The 16,971-nt window shown below is 34.7% G+C and overlaps 1 protein-coding gene across 1 annotated transcript in view; it reads right to left on the reverse strand.

Moving 5' to 3' along the window:
- Positions 1–16,971, reverse strand: part of cntfr (ciliary neurotrophic factor receptor) — a 208,414-nt gene that overhangs the window by 8,344 nt on the left and 183,099 nt on the right. The window lies entirely within an intron of this gene.

Raw genomic sequence — 16,971 nt, forward strand, 5'->3', positions numbered from 1 at the left:
ACTCTTCATATATATATATATATATATATATATATATATGTGTGTGTGTGTGTGTGTGTGTGTATAACAATTTTATAAAATTATCAGCACAGAAAATATATATTAAAATTATATTGAAATTATAATAATATATAAAACATTTATATCTTTTATGGTATTACTGCACTGATCATTTATAGAATATTTATTTTTTATATAATAATAATAATTGTTATTATTATTACATTATCATTATCACAATTTCTTACCACTGTATTTGCATTTGTACTTGCATTTGTATAATGCCACTTTATAATTACATTAACATTTCAGTTAAACTAAAACATTTTAGCACAAATGATAATCTCATAGAAATTGCAACATGTCAGAGTCCTCAAGTTTGTTGATAGTCCACTTCCTCTTTGTGTGCTGCAGTGGATTTGCACACACCTGAGGACCACCTGTGTACTCTTTGGTGCCTGTGGGTAATGAGGGTCACTTGACCACAACAGAGGAGGGGGCACAAAGAGGCTGGGAAGTCCCGTGCATGTCTTGGCCGCTTTGAGCAGGGGGAAATTTGACTAATGCACTGCAGCTGAGGCCTGTGGAGGGAGATGAGTGATGGTAGAGACGGCCCAGCGTCTATGACTCATCCCGCGCATCCATCACTGGCCTGTCCTGCACTGCTGAAGCTCCAGTCTGGAACTCAAAATCATGTGTGGCGCTCAATCGCAGTTGCTCAATCTGCGCTTTTCTTGCTCTTTACCTGTCACACTGCAGGACTGCAGAAAATTCTGTTTTCTTTTTCAATTTATGAGTTGGAAAGTGAATTTAATTGGCCTTGACCCACAGAATGCTGAATTGCAATGACAGGAACAGGATTTTTTTTTAAATTTAATTAAAATGTTATAGTCACATAACAGAAAGGAGTTTCATGAGTCCAACACAAATTTAGTGACAGAATATGATTCGTTTGCATTATTCCGACAAATTATTTTCTCTGATATACATTTTGTCAACTGAAAAGATTTTATGGACCATGGTATAAGAACACTTTTTTTCCCAGAAATACAATATCTATTAAATATTTATTTTCTAAACACCTGCAACAGTTTGTACAATTCTGCACCTGTTTTCTAACTCCATTTAAAATCAGTTCAAATTCAGGAATTCAATTCAAATGTAAAGGTGTTCTCAGTTCAATTCTGAATGTGCACAGACCTCTCGCACACATGCCCGGTAGAAGTCAAACACAGAGGTGGGGGAATTACTTCTCCAACAAAGCCAGATCCTAGTGCAGTATACAAAGTGCAAAGCATATTTTCTGAAGAATTTATTATTACTCCCAAGTAGCTGTACAACACAGAGAAAGAGCGAGCTGGAAAATTGGAGTGTGTATGCTGTGAGATTTAGAGAATACCTCATCTACACCTGAGCTGCTCACAACAAAGACCAAAGAGCTTTTTTTTTTTCTTTTTTAGTGAATTTCCACTAGCAGCGTCTGCGAGTCTTTCCATCGAGCGTACGTAGACAAACGCAGCATGTGTGGCGGTTAGTCTCCGCATTTACATTTTAATTGAACTTTATCTTTCATAATTGGAAAAGAGAGCCTTGCTCATTTCCCCAGTGCTCCTCAAAACCCACAAAACAAAAGCGGCATCCTTTTCATTTCAGATTAAACCGCATTCTCTGCGCTTTCCCCACAGTGGCCACTGAGCACCTGGGCTGTCAAGTGTTTGATTCGATTACTATCAAATTGCAGCATTTCGTCCATCTATTGTACTATATTTTGAGCTGAAATAAATGGCTTTGAATTGTAAATGTGTGCTTTTCATTTTCAAATTTCTCAGTTGGTGCGTCTACTTCTGAATGGACGTTATTGAAGAAAGATCGGTATAGATACGGCATTGACCAGCTGAACACTCAACCGATGGCATTTTTTTGTCTGAACAATGGGAGACGGAGAGTGTTTGTGAAACATGCAACACAGGATCATTGGAAATACTTGCCTCTACCTATATCTCTGCACAACTAAAACCAGAAAGTATGATTAACAGGGCCAGAGTTTTGATTTAGAAAACCTAATTTTCACACAATTATTTCCACATTATTATGTTATGACTTCAAAATAATTGTAACATGCTACGAGATTTGAAAACTGGACTTTTCAACGTCAGTGTCACATATGCCACGGTCATGTATTGAACACGCATTTTAGCACCATTCACTGGACATTTCACTTTGAAGCTGCTGTGAAACGTGCAGTAAGGTACATAATATGGGTTGGAAACGTGTCTGGTAACAGTCATTATCTTTGCAGTTTAGTTTGTTCATCAGCTGATTTTATTTACAAGGCTGGTTTAAAACAATGAGGACATGAACGAACCGAATCAGATTTGCTGCAGCCATTCGGAGAAAGGTCAATGGACATTTAATGTTTTGGTTCCACCTGTAATTCTGTTCCACAAACCATTTCCCAATTGCAACACTTTTGTGAAAGCTGTCAAGACCAGAACTGGGGGTGGGAGTCAAAATGTCCTCCGCAAGCCCTGTAATTTGAGGATACATACTGTAAACCCTCAAATAAAACACTACCATCAGTTAGAAATAACTAGCTGGTGGAAACCCCTAGCCAAAGATGAGCTTTAAAAGCTAGAAATGTGAGCATCAGCTTCCTGTTATCTACTTCTGGATCAGGTAACATTGCAATGTGCCGAGAGAAACAGAGAGGAAGACAGATAAAAAGAATCGAGACAGACAAGACAGCATGCATCTGATGTCTGAGACATGCTATTAGAGAGAGCTATTTATATAGCCGTATCATTATGTACCGAACACGCTCTGACCCTCATACATGGCTACACCTCGACAATCCCAGGTGCCTCGCTGCATTCTGGGCTTCGTTCAGTACGGCCAAAGCCCATAAACAAGATTAGGTGTAAATCGTGTCATTGGAACAGCGAAGAGAGGATTTCGGTCCTACAAAGCATATTGCAGTGAGTTAAACAATGAAAGAGCTGCACACAATATCACTGGGTTCTCCTGAGACAAGATAAAAGCTGTCTTTGCGTGTAAATCTGAGCTTTTGTCCCAACTAGCTGATCATTTTCTATTGCTGTAGTGTTACGCTGAGTTGCCCCACCCACAATGAGATTTAATTGCTCCAAAACCCAGCTACATATAACTGTATATTAAACGGTAAGGCCAAAATGACATAAAAATGACCATATTTACTTTCATAATACATGTTTCTTGTCTTATTGTAAATTATTTGTGAACTGCATTTCATGTTGACTTCAAACATGTTTTGATTCGGTGTGATTTCTTTGTAGACTTTTTGTAACTAAAATTATTTAAAACAAATTTGGGGCAATTGAAATAAAATAAAATATAAGTATTAAATGTAGAAACTTAATTTGCTGTAAAGTCGCTTTGCAATGATTTGTATCGTGAAAAGCGCTGTACAAATAAACTTGAATTGAATTGAATTGAAATGTAAAAAAATAAATAAAAAAAATTATATATATATATATATTTGAGTATTAAAATTAAGAAATGTATAGAATTATTTAAAAAATGACAGAAGAAAATTAGGAAATTACTAAAAACGTATTTATTACTAAAACCAAAATTTAAATGAAACCTTATTCAAAATATTAATAAATACTACACTATAATATAAACAATGATATAATGACACTGCACTGATAGGTGATTAATATAATGTATTACAAATGTGGTTGCAATTATTTATTAGAACATTAGAACTGATTATAATGCTTCATTAATGCTTTATAATGCATTAATTACACATTTATAATACATTATATATAAAGACCACATATAAAATATTACAATTTAGAATAATCATTATTATTTATATATTTAGGATATTAGAGATGCTCAGTATACAAATATTAGATACTTAAGATATTATTATGAGCCATAGTAAACATGAAAAAACAACAACAACTCTGATTGATTGCTTTTCAGCATATTTTAGACCTTCTGTCTGCTAAGTCACTACAACTATGCTGACATATGTTGGTATAAAGCTCTCATAAGCAATTCCGACAAAGATACAGAAAATAACTCAAGATTTCTGACTTGCATATAGGCAACTGAGCAGCAAATGGAGCTGCCAGACTCCCAGCAGTCACTGTTGGCTGATTACTGTCACCATGCTGTGATATTTTCTAAATTCTGCCCACCTCCCCGCATTCATGCCTCCAGCCCAGCTGTGCTTAAAGCTGACGGCAGTGGAGTGCGGCTCACCCCACCTGATGCCTGCTTGACCAAACATGAAAGGGCGTAAACAGCTTCTGTTAATAATGTAGCAGTGAAAGCGGACTAGGCCAAACAGACGTAAGCAGGATTTTGCGCAGTTTTCTTTCAAAGCGACTTTCAGTACATTGCAGACACTTTGACTGAATGGAAACGGCTGCGAAAGGGAGTTTACAGTGGACATGCAGAAGGTCTGGGTGGGAAACTAGATTCTTCTCTTATTCTTTTAACTCTCATTCATCTCATGTTTGCTGTGATTTCTTCAGATATCTGTTTCCAACTCAGTTACTAAAATTTGATGCATATTTATCAGTCATACATAAATGAAACAGGTAAGATTTCTGTAATAGTACTAATAAACAGTGGACGTTTACATATCATTAATAAATCCAATTTATTTTTAACTAATTGAAGACTGCGTGTTCCACAGCTAGCCATATTTAAAGGGTTAGTTCACCCAAAAATGAAAATTCTGTCATTAATTACTCACCCTCGTGTTGTTCGAAACCCGTAAAACCTTTGTTCATCCCTGTTTATACTGAATAAATGTAATTGTTTTCACAATGAAGATTTATGCTGATTTGAAGCAATTTCAGTAGATGTATTTTTAAAATGTGATTGTTTAAATGATCAAATAGGTGCAAACATTTAATAAACTATGCCATGATTTTTTTTTTGAATGCAAATTTTAGTTGAACTTTTATTTCATTTTCTGACAAATTTGCATTTTTTCCCCCCCTGTGTAATCTAAATAGATGGACAAATTATATTCAATTTAAATACATACAGTTTATAAAAACATTTATTTATTTATTTGTTTGCATGTTCTTGCAAGTACAATGCAGCTGGTTGTCTTTTTAATGACTTGTAAAGTGTCTTAGCTCAAATAATGCAAAGAGTAAAATGATTCTAATACTTTTAAAAATAAATATTGTATGTGTGTGGCCCAAAATATTCATGTAGCGCCAGATTAAAGTCTTTAAAGTCTATATAAGTGGCCTTTATGATGTGATTCAAGGGTTCTCTGTAACAAGTTCACACTCACAAAAACATGCTCTTAAACATTCTATCAACTCCATAGCACCAGATTTAAAAAATCACTTCCATTTCCTGAACCAAAACCTAGTGTGCTGTGACTCATTACTGCACTTTAATTCTGCTTTTTATCTTCAAAGCCTGCACTCTTGAAAAGGAAATGTGTGGCTGTATCTGGACACTTGAGCTTTACATTTGCATTTAGCACTAACTTCCCTAATTTTGTCAGCTCGCATTCCTTTTTTCTTGATGTGTCCGTTCCTATCACTACAGGAAGTCTAGCAGAACAGGAAATGTTAGCATCACACAGATCATTGACAACTAATTCCAGCTGATGGCTTACAGCTCCAATGCCCATCTTCTGCAAACGACGGCTCACATCACTGAGAGTGCAAACAAACAGAGTTAATTCTCAAAGTAACTGAACTTGTGGTTCGCCAAGTATGCACATTAACCTGAATTACTTGGAATGATGGTTTGAAATACACACCGAGGGAAGTGTTTGCATTGTTCCAAGAATACACACAGATGCGGACTGCATTTTCGGGGGAACAAATGGGAATAAACTAACCAACTGATTAAAGTCATTCCATAAATGTTTTTTTTCTACTGGATCTGAACACAAAGACTATGCAGTTTTCTATAGGATTTAATCCGTAAAGAAAGAATTAGCAAAGAATTAGGGGATGGCTAAAAAAAAAAAACAGTTAAGACTAGCTCAATAAAAGAAGTGCTAAAGTGGTCCAATTCAGCTTAATCCCTGAGTAAACACAAGCTTCTCTCAGAGGTTTAAATCCACAATTCCAAGTTGCAAAATTCAGGCAAAATACCAACGCAGAGTCTCATTTGTCTCTGCTATTCATGCAGCACGAGCACTTATGAAATATGCACGAGATCTGAATAGCATCTCAATAAATAAATAATTGATATTCTCCCCTGAATGGGCAGAAGACGACAGACAAAAAAATAATGACTTCGTTTAATAGATTCTAATGTCTGTATACTTTGTGTCTAGTCTTTTTTATGCAGTGCTATTTTTTTTTTTTTTTTACATTTTAACTAAATTAAAGTCATTTTATCTAAATATAAAAGAATGCACTTGAAAGACCACTTGATACATTTTGTAATCTGTTCTCATATCTGTAAATAGCTAAAAGCAAATGGGAAGGTTATTTTAAATTTGTATTCCAGTATAAATGACTAATTGCGTAGAAATTGTGTAAATTAAAGGAGCAGCTCACCCAAAAATGAAAATTTTCTGAACATGTACTCACCCTCAGGTCATCCAAGATGTAGATGAGTTTGTTTCTTCATCAGATTTGGAGAAATGTAGCAATGCATCAGTGTCTCAGCAATGGATCCTCTGCAGTGAATGGGTGCCGTCAGAATGAGAGTCCAAACAGCTGATAAAAACTTCACAATAATCCACACCAGTCCATCAGTTAATGTCTTGTGAAGTGATAATCTGTGTGTTTGTAAGAAACAAATCCATCAAGACGTTTTTAACTCTAAAATATGAGTCCTCTATCCATAATATTGCTTTTTTCAATGAAAAGCTGTTTTGTCTGAATCAGGAGAGAAATATGCCCAGATCAAGCACCGTTTACAAGTCCAAAGCAGTTAAAAACAAATATATGAGTGGATTTTGATGTCAGGGGAAAACAGGAGATTGACATTTTCACTGAAGGAAGAGTTATTATGGATTATGGGCTCAAATTGTAGCCAGAAGTGACGGTTTAAAGTTAAAATCATCTTAATGATGAATATGTTTCTTACAAACAAGCTAGCTTTTCACTTCACAAGAGGTTAACTGATGGACTGGAGTGGTGTGAATTATTGTGATGTTTTTATCAGCTGTTTGGACTCTCATTCTGACGGCACCCATTCACTGCAGAGCAAGTGATGCAATGCTACATTTCTCCAATGTTTCCATGAATAAACGAACGCATCTACATTTTGGATGTCCTGAGGATGAATACATTTCAGCAAATTTCAGCAAAACTGTTCCTCTAACATACATGCAGCTCACCTTAAAAAAAAAAAAAAATTATAATGACTGTATACTTTGTGTCTGGTTTCATTATTTCATTATTCAATAAATTTTCATTTATTTTCACTCTAAAATATTTTCACTACAAGCTTAATTAAAATAATTGTATCTATATAAATTAATACAATTGAAAGACAGCATGACAATTTGACAAAGAAATGCTATAAATCTGTTCTCGTGTCTGTAGCTATACAGCATAGCTAAAAGCAGATGGGAGGGTTATTTTAAAGTTGCATTAATTACTAATTGCTCACACTGACACACTGATCCCATACATACATGACTTTCTGTCTTATGTTAAAAAAATAAAAATAAAAATATTTAAAAACACATATTTAACAAAAAAAAAACAACATAAGGATGAGCAAATGATTACAGAATTTGGGACCCGTCCCTTTAAATTGACAGCTTTGTTACAGTTACAGGAATTCTGTTACTCCTCAAGCCAGCTCTTGATAATTCACAGAGTATAACATAATCTCTTGATCTATTAATTGCATGTGACACAATAGCAGCTTCCTCATCTGTTGAGCTATATCAGCGGGGACATTATAAATTCATCCTATTTCTAAAAGGAGCAAAAAGGTGCTCAAAGCACAAGCGCTCAGATCTCCCGCTCATTGTGTATTATATCTACAGTCTGTATTTTCATCTTAGCATCAGAGAAGACTGTTGAAAACCGCTTTGTCTATACCATGAGCAGAGGGGAGGCCCGGAGGAATGGGAGATTTCTACATTCTTGAGAGATTACATAAGGGAGGGCATGGTGACCCCTTTCTCCCCTCAGTATCCTGTCCCATTTAACTATAGCACCCTGTTTTGACTTAAGGCTTTTGGTATGGAAATCATGTCTTTAATGGATGTGGATTCTTTTATTGGGGCCTTACATTCTTGGGCTTTTTACTTGCCGTTGTGTATCCAAGGACAATGCCATATAAGTATCCTAGCAAGAAGGAAGGCAACTTTTATTTAACTTTTTTCATATTTAGGATCAGTGGTTCTTAGATGGTGGGTCACAACTACAAAGTGAGTCGCAAGGCAGTTCTGATAGGATCAAAAACAGCAGGGGGAAAAATAATGCTAAAGCTAAATAATGAAAGGCAACTAATGACAAATAATAAAATTGTGCATAGCTAGGATTGCACAATGCATAGATTTATCAACTTTTAAAAAAGAAAGGAGAAAATAATGGAAGGCTGTTTTCACCTTAGTGTAAAAAAAAAATCTAATCAGATATAAAATAATGTACTGTATGCCAGATATAAAGTCATATGACAAAATATTGTGAGATAAAGTTGCAATAGTGAGAAAAAAGAAAAGAAAAAAACGTATTCTTTAAGATATAAAAATCACATTGAATAATTCAAAGTCACATCATTAAATCCAAAGGCACAGGTGAGATATAAAGTCACAACTGCGTGATATAAAGTTAGACTGCAAAAAAATAAAAAAATAAATAAAATAATCATACTGTGAGATCACAGTATGATTGAGTCACAATTGGGAAAAATAGTCATATTTTGAGATGTAAAACCACATTATGAGAAATAATTGTAGGATTTAAAGTCGCAGTTATGACAAAGTCACATTGTGAGATATAAATCACAATGTATAATATAAAGTCGCAATTATGAGATATAAAGTAACATTGTAGGATATAAAGTCGCAGTTACAATATATAGAGTCACATTGTAGGATTTGAAGTCGCATTTATGAGATATAAAGTCACACTGTAGGATATAAAGTTGCAATTACAAGATATAAAATCACATTTTATGACAATGTTGTAGTTATCAGATTTAAAGTCACACTATAAGAAATCACGGGCTGGTTGCATAATAGGTATAGACTAGTGTAACAAGTTAGTCATCCAATTTTTTCTTTAAGACTGGCCATAGTTTTTTTTTTTAATTCAGTTACATTAAATCATAGATTAGTCTAAGATGAATCCAAAAATAAGACTGATTACCCCTTTGCTAACTGCTAGTTGGTCAAACTCATACTTAAGACACAGTCTTAACATAGAGGCTAAGTTTATGCAACTGGCCCCACATTATGAGATATAAAGTCACAATTACAAGATATCAAGTCACACTGTAGGATATAAAGCCAGAATTATAAGACAAAAAAGTCACATTGTAGCATATAAATTCACAGTTATGAGATATAATGTGATTTCTTGTAGTGTCTTATGATGTATAAAGTCATATTGTAGAATATAAAGTCACAATTGTGAGATATAAATCACAATGTATAATATAAAGTCGCAATTATGAGATATAAAGTAACATTGTAGGATATAAAGTCGCAGTTACAATATATAGAGTCACATTGTAGGATTTGAAGTCGCATTTATGAGATATAAAGTCACACTGTAGGAAATAAAGTTGCAATTACGAAATATAGAGTCACACTATAGGATATGAAGTCACAATTATGAGATATTAAGTCACATTGTAGGATATAAAGTCGCAGTTACAATATATAGTCACATTGTAGGGATATAAAGTAACATTGTAGGATATAAAGTTGCAGTTACAATATATAGAGTCACATTGTAAGATTTGAACTCGCAATTATGAGATATAAAGTAACATTGTAGGATATAAAGTCGCAGTTACAATATAGAGTCACATTGTAAGATTTGAACTCGCAATTATGAGATATAAAGTAACATTGTAGGATATAAAGTCGCAGTTACAATATAGAGTCACATTGTAAGATTTGAACTCGCAATTATGAGATATAAAGTAACATTGTAGGATATAAAGTCGCAGTAACAATATAGAGTCACATTGTAGGATTTGAACTCGCAATTATGAGATATAAAGTAACATTGTAGGATATAAAGTTGCAGTTATGTGTATCACACAACTGTGACTTTATATCCTACAATGTGACTTTATAACACATTTTGTGATTTTTTGTTGTTGTGTGAATTAATGAGATATTAAGTAAAAAAAAAAAGAAAAAAAAAGAAAACTTTTATTAAATAAAACAATTATTAAATATAAAGACGCACTACAAAAACTCATATTAAGAGATATAAAGTCACACTGTAGGAAATAAAGTCACATTTATGAGATATAAAGTCACATGGCAAGAAATCACATTGTGAGATATAAAATCATATTAAGAGATATGAAGTTACACTATGAGACATCGCATTGTGAGATAGTCATAACTGGCAGATATGAAGTCACAGTGCAACACATAAAATCACATTGTGAGAAAATAAGCAATAAAGTTGCAATTGCATGAAATGGACTCTCATAGAAAATACTTCCCATGTCTTCCGTTGTTGTTAGAAACCAAATTTGTCAATTTCCCTATGCAGTGTATGTCATGTTAACAATTTGGCATAATTATGGGTTGCCACTTGATTCCCAATAAAGAATCCGTGTCCTGAAGCAAAACCACTCGAGAAGCACTTCTTTAGACAAACACGAGTCACATACCCATGCACAGGACCATTAGCATACGTAAGGCTACAGTAGATAAGAAAACTCTCATTTAAGTATATAGCGCCGCATAGTCCTCCTCGCCCTCCCGTCAGGAAATATAAATACGCCCAGTTGGAGAGAATGTCTACTGTCGTGGAGAGAAAAAGCAATTAAGTGCCACTTCCAAAATTCACGTTTGACTTTCTACTGATGGGATAAAAGTAGCAGGCCAGCGCAGGTTCTGTCACTCAAGCTAATGAGAGCTATTCACTCAGTCCCCCTTCAGTGAGATCGCAACTGCTGACCAACAGGTTTAACAGATAATTGTTCGTGGTTCCAGACCCCCTTTGATGCCCAGCCGACATTGGTGCAATTAATATCAAAGGTAGAGGAAAAACCTTAGCGCTTATCACAGAGAACTGACTGTGTGAAACTACAGGAATTCCTTCAGCACTCCTGTGTTGAGTGCACAAACCGTTTTATGCTATTAAAGAGGAACCATGCAAGCAGGCACTAATGAGATGTGTCTCATTAATGGGTTGAATATCAACAAAGAAGATCGGCCGCATTAGACAAATACATACACGTAAACACATACCTCAAAGAGGCACTGGAAGCAGCGCAATGTAAAAAAAACCAAACAAATATTATAAAATACAAGCTGAAGTAGTGCGTACATCACTCAATTTTCATATGTAACACTGTCAAACACTGACCTGACTGGGTTTTCATTGAGGTGGCATGGTGTGAATGTGAAACAGATAAGGCAGTCTCATGAGATTTGTTACTGTAACTGGCTGTTTATCCAGTGGAATCGGTCAGATTAGATATTAAATGAATAATTTTGGTCAGAAGTAATAATAACCCAAAAGCCCATCAGAGAGCTGGATTTTGACTACTGCTCGCATAACAGTTTCATCTCAGTCTTTGTGTCATTACATTAAGAGTTGTTTGGGATTTTTTCATTAGAGCCAAAATGAATGAATGAATGAATGAATGAATGATTCATTGACCAGGGAATAGTTATAAATAAAAGATACACTGAACATGCTATTGTTTTATTGCAATTATTGCATTTTAAGTTATGTAAAAAAATTTGTAAATGTTGGTGTCAGTTCGTTTTATTATTGACTGATTGTTTATGTATCAAAATGTATTTAAAGACTAAATTACTTAGGGTTGTTAAATGGTTAAAAATACGGTAGCAAATATGAATCTAATTAACTTAGCTTATGATACGTTAGTTAATTAATCAAATTAATCCCAACTAACTAAAGACATTACATTATTGTGATAATCCACGATACGTCAAGGCATTAAATAATTGTGATGAAGACTGCAGACTGAAATTTTGAATACACATGGCAGAAAATGTATGTTCATTTAACAGAACGTGAATATTACTGCCCTGCAGTCCACAACAATTCAGTTTGCAGTTCATCTGAGGCAGGGTTGTTATAGTTCACAAAAAAAAAAAAAATAATAATAATAAACACAATTATACTAAATAAAATATTTTTACTGAAATTATATACACACACACACACACACACACACATATATATATATTAATAAAACAAGTTAACCCTAAAATGTTAACTAAAATGAAAATGATGGAAAACATAATTATTATTAGATGAGTAACTACTGATATTATCTATAATAATCTGTTATAAATTAATTACTTTTTTCCAAAATTACAGTTAGAGCCCTAATTTTAATAAATTATATTACAAAGAAAATAATAAAAGTAATGGTTTATATTACATTTGCTCCACACCTGGAGAGATGTTTTTACCTTTTCATTTGTGTTGTCTAACATATTTTATTGACACAATTAAACAGATTTGGACAAACAAATGTGACCCTGTCTGTGAAATCCAGGCTAAAGTCTTGAAATCTAATTATGAGATAACAAGCATAAAAGTTTGATTTCAACCATTAATTTCATTATGATTTCAATCTTTGACATGGCCTTACTCAGTCAATATTAAAGATACAAAGGTTATATTTTCACAGAATGTTCTACATCTTTATGAAGGATGATTTTATGTAGAAAACAGTACATCACAAACAAATTGACTTTAGCTGGGTTTTCACGGGCAGGGTCACAAATAATGGCTCATTCTATGTCCCACACACACTGATTCAGTGCTCCAGACAGATGCTCCCCTCGCTGTGCAGAGTCAGATCATAAGACACTAGTCCTTAGGGGGTTGTGACACTAAATAAGGTGTGTGAATACACAAACTTTTATCTATCGACGTCTCAAGGATGCCCCTGCTGATCCCAGAATCAATATGGGCGGCAGAGACGGAGCCAAGGTGCATTTTTCAATCTCTTTCACGGGCAGGGTCACAAATAATGGCTCATTCTATGTCCCACACACACTGATCCAGTGCTCCAGACAGATGCTCCCCTCGCTGTGCAGAGTCAGATCATAAGACACTAGTCCTTAGGGGGTTGTGACACTAAATAAGGTGTGTGAATACACAAACTTTTATCTATCGACGTCTCAAGGATGCCCCTGCTGATCCCAGAATCAATATGGGCGGCAGAGACGGAGCCAAGGTGCATTTTTCAATCTCCACGCTCTAAGCATCAAGAAACAGCTTACAGTGCCCCAAGGAAAAATAACCTTAGAGCTGAACAAACTACTTCATCATAGTGTTCAAGCTGTCAGAGGTGAATGTTAATGTCTAATGCACTATAATGCAATAGGAGAGACATGCGAGGGATGAATGAAGAGCTATAATTCTGCCATTGGCTCATGTTTAAACCGTTGACATGCAAGCATTTGATGAATCTGTAATATAGGTAACACTGTAAAATCTTGGTAATGAGTTATTCAGGGCTTTCATTTATTATTAATGATCATATCGATTCCTTAACCTAAGGCCTGCACTGAATCCCATATGAAAGAAAAATCAAAAGTGAAATCTATCTCAATTTTTCTCCTGGACAGAAATTAGATTAATGAAGAGCAAAGAGAGGATATTTTTTGACCTGTTTGTTATGTTTTTTTTTGTTTTTTTTGTTCAGTATAACACTGAAAGAGCTGGATGAGAGTGTCAAAACAGTTATACACACAATTAAATAATAATAATAATAATAATAATAATAATAAGTATTATTATTATTATTATTATTATTATTATATAAACATTTATTTATTTATCCCAGCATCTCTGATGACAGGCCTGCAATGGGGCAATTACAGCCAATGAGATGAGCATCTGTTCAGCGGAGCCCGGAGCGTCACATGCATTTGAGGATCTGTGTGACACACAATCCATCTACACTGAGAGAGAGCGACACGATTCAACTGAACCAGACCTGAGGGGACCAACAAAGCCATCTACACCTGCAGTGTAATTACGCTAAATACATAAAACACAAAAAAAACTCTTGATGGGACACTGGACAGATAAATGGTGTAAAGGTGTGTTTTGAAGGTATGGAAGGTCAAGTGTGAATAGAATGGACTGGATTTCAGAGAGCACAAACTGAAGGTGTGGTCATATTAGCAACATTTCAGATTTAGATTTTGAAGCCACTGATCTGAGAATTTTTTCACACTCACACGAATTTACAGATTGAGTGAAATTTGTGAAAAATAGCCAAACTGCTAGTCATCGGTGTGTTCAATCCGATTTCATGGGAAAAGTATTTTACAAGGTGGCGATTTTGTATAAATTCATAAGGTGTGATTCCTATGAAAATAGAAGATTTTTGAGGAGAAAAAAAAAAAAGTAAACATGAAGGTCCACCCCTAAACCTAACCATCAATGTGGCATAAGCAGATCATACAAATTCATATAAACTAGCCACTACTTTTTCAAAATATAATATTGTTATGAAATGCCATTGCATTGGTCTGTCAAAGTGTTACAGCAAAAGAAAGAAAGAAAGAAAGAAAGAATTAATTAATACATTTTTAATTAATGATGTGTAAAACTATCAAAAGAATGGGCCTGAATTTTAGATACAATACTACATGCATTATATACATCACACACACACACACACACACACATACTAATACATGCAACAATTCATCATAAATAAACTACATACATTATATACATCACACACACACACACACACACACATACTAATACATGCAACAATTCATCATAAATAAACTACATACATTATATACATCACACACACACACACACACACACATACTAATACATGCAACAATTCATCATAAATAAACTACATACATTATATACATCACACACACACACACACACACACATACTAATACATGCAACAATTCATCATAAATAAACTACATACATTATATACATCACACACACACACACACACACACATACTAATACATGCAACAATTCATCATAAATAAACTACATACATTATATACATCACACACACACACACACACACACATACTAATACATGCAACAATTCATCATAAATAAACTACATACATTATATACATCACACACACACACACACACACACATACTAATACATGCAACAATTCATCATAAATAAACTACATACATTATATACATCACACACACACACACACACACACATACTAATACATGCAACAATTCATCATAAATAAACTACATACATTATATACATCACACACACACACACACACACACATACTAATACATGCAACAATTCATCATAAATAAACTACATACATTATATACATCACACACACACACACACACACACATACTAATACATGCAACAATTCATCATAAATAAACTACATACATTATATACATCACACACACACACACACACACACATACTAATACATGCAACAATTCATCATAAATAAACTACATACATTATATACATCACACACACACACACACACACACATACTAATACATGCAACAATTCATCATAAATAAACTACATACATTATATACATCACACACACACACACACACACACACACACACACACACTAATACATGCAACAATTCATCATAAATAAACTACATACATTATATACATCACACACACACACACACACACACACACAATTTAGCTTAATCATCTTGCCAGAATCTATTTACTTAAAAAAAAAAGACGTCTGAAAGCAATATATTTGTTATATATTTATATTTTTTTAGATGAAAGAATATTTTATGATGAACTGTTGCATATATTAGATTACACACACACACACACACACACACACACACATACATCCCATCTTTGGTAAGCCAATGTTTTCATCACTTTGTGGCTATGGGTCAGATGTTCAGTGGTTATTTCTGATAATGCTTGCACAAAATGAGCAGCAGCATGTGGGAGATGTGTAAATGGTTGCGGTGTGTGTGTGTGTGTGTGTGTGTGTGCTGCGGTGGTGCACGGGACTTTTTATGAAAGATAGCTGAATACCCCTTTTTCTCCCTCTAATTTCCTTTACCATGCTAATGGCACTGCAATGCCGGTGCTATTGATTAATCTAAGTGTGGCTGGAGGATGAGAGACTCTTTTGGCAGATGCACAAAAGGCCATTAAACGTGGGGCAGCCGGGGGGAGACGGGGAAAGCAGCGCATCAGGGCAGGGGAGAGAGAATTCAAGGGGTGAATGAATGAAAGAAGGGAATTGTGGGGAAATAAGCACATGGTAAGCTAGACGACGATAACGGCTGTTCTTTCTTCGTAAGAATAAATTTGACTATTGCAAAGTGGATTGAAACGGTGTGAAAAACACGAAGCAGGCTTAAATGGATAGCTCTTCTAACTTCAAATTTTTGAACAGTACTGCACATATATAATATATTTAAATTACATATCAATTGCCTTTTACAGTGATATCAATTTCTTGCGAGAACTGCAAAATGGCAGTTTTAAACAAATCAAACAAGACAAAGGAAATACAAAGGAGTTCAGCAGAAGTCAATGTTTTTGTTGACATGAAATCAACCTCGGTGGTAGAAGTGCTTGTGTGTCTTCTAGGGAGCATATCCAGGCATTGTAAACCCTGAATTCTGATGAGATCCATAAATAAGAAGGGGAATGGAAGCTGCGGCCAATGGGACTGTGAGAAGGGATAGCATTCAAACAAAACGCAGCACCACAGCGTGACTGAGCACACTTTCATAAGACTTACACATCTCAGAGTCTCCAAACACGCATGCACATTTTGTATATATGCCCCCCCCCCCCTCTCTA

This window comes from Sinocyclocheilus rhinocerous, unplaced genomic scaffold, assembly GCF_001515625.1.
Source record: "Sinocyclocheilus rhinocerous isolate Xijiao unplaced genomic scaffold, SAMN03320098_v1.1 scaffold2277, whole genome shotgun sequence".
Lineage (NCBI taxonomy): Eukaryota > Metazoa > Chordata > Actinopteri > Cypriniformes > Cyprinidae > Sinocyclocheilus > Sinocyclocheilus rhinocerous.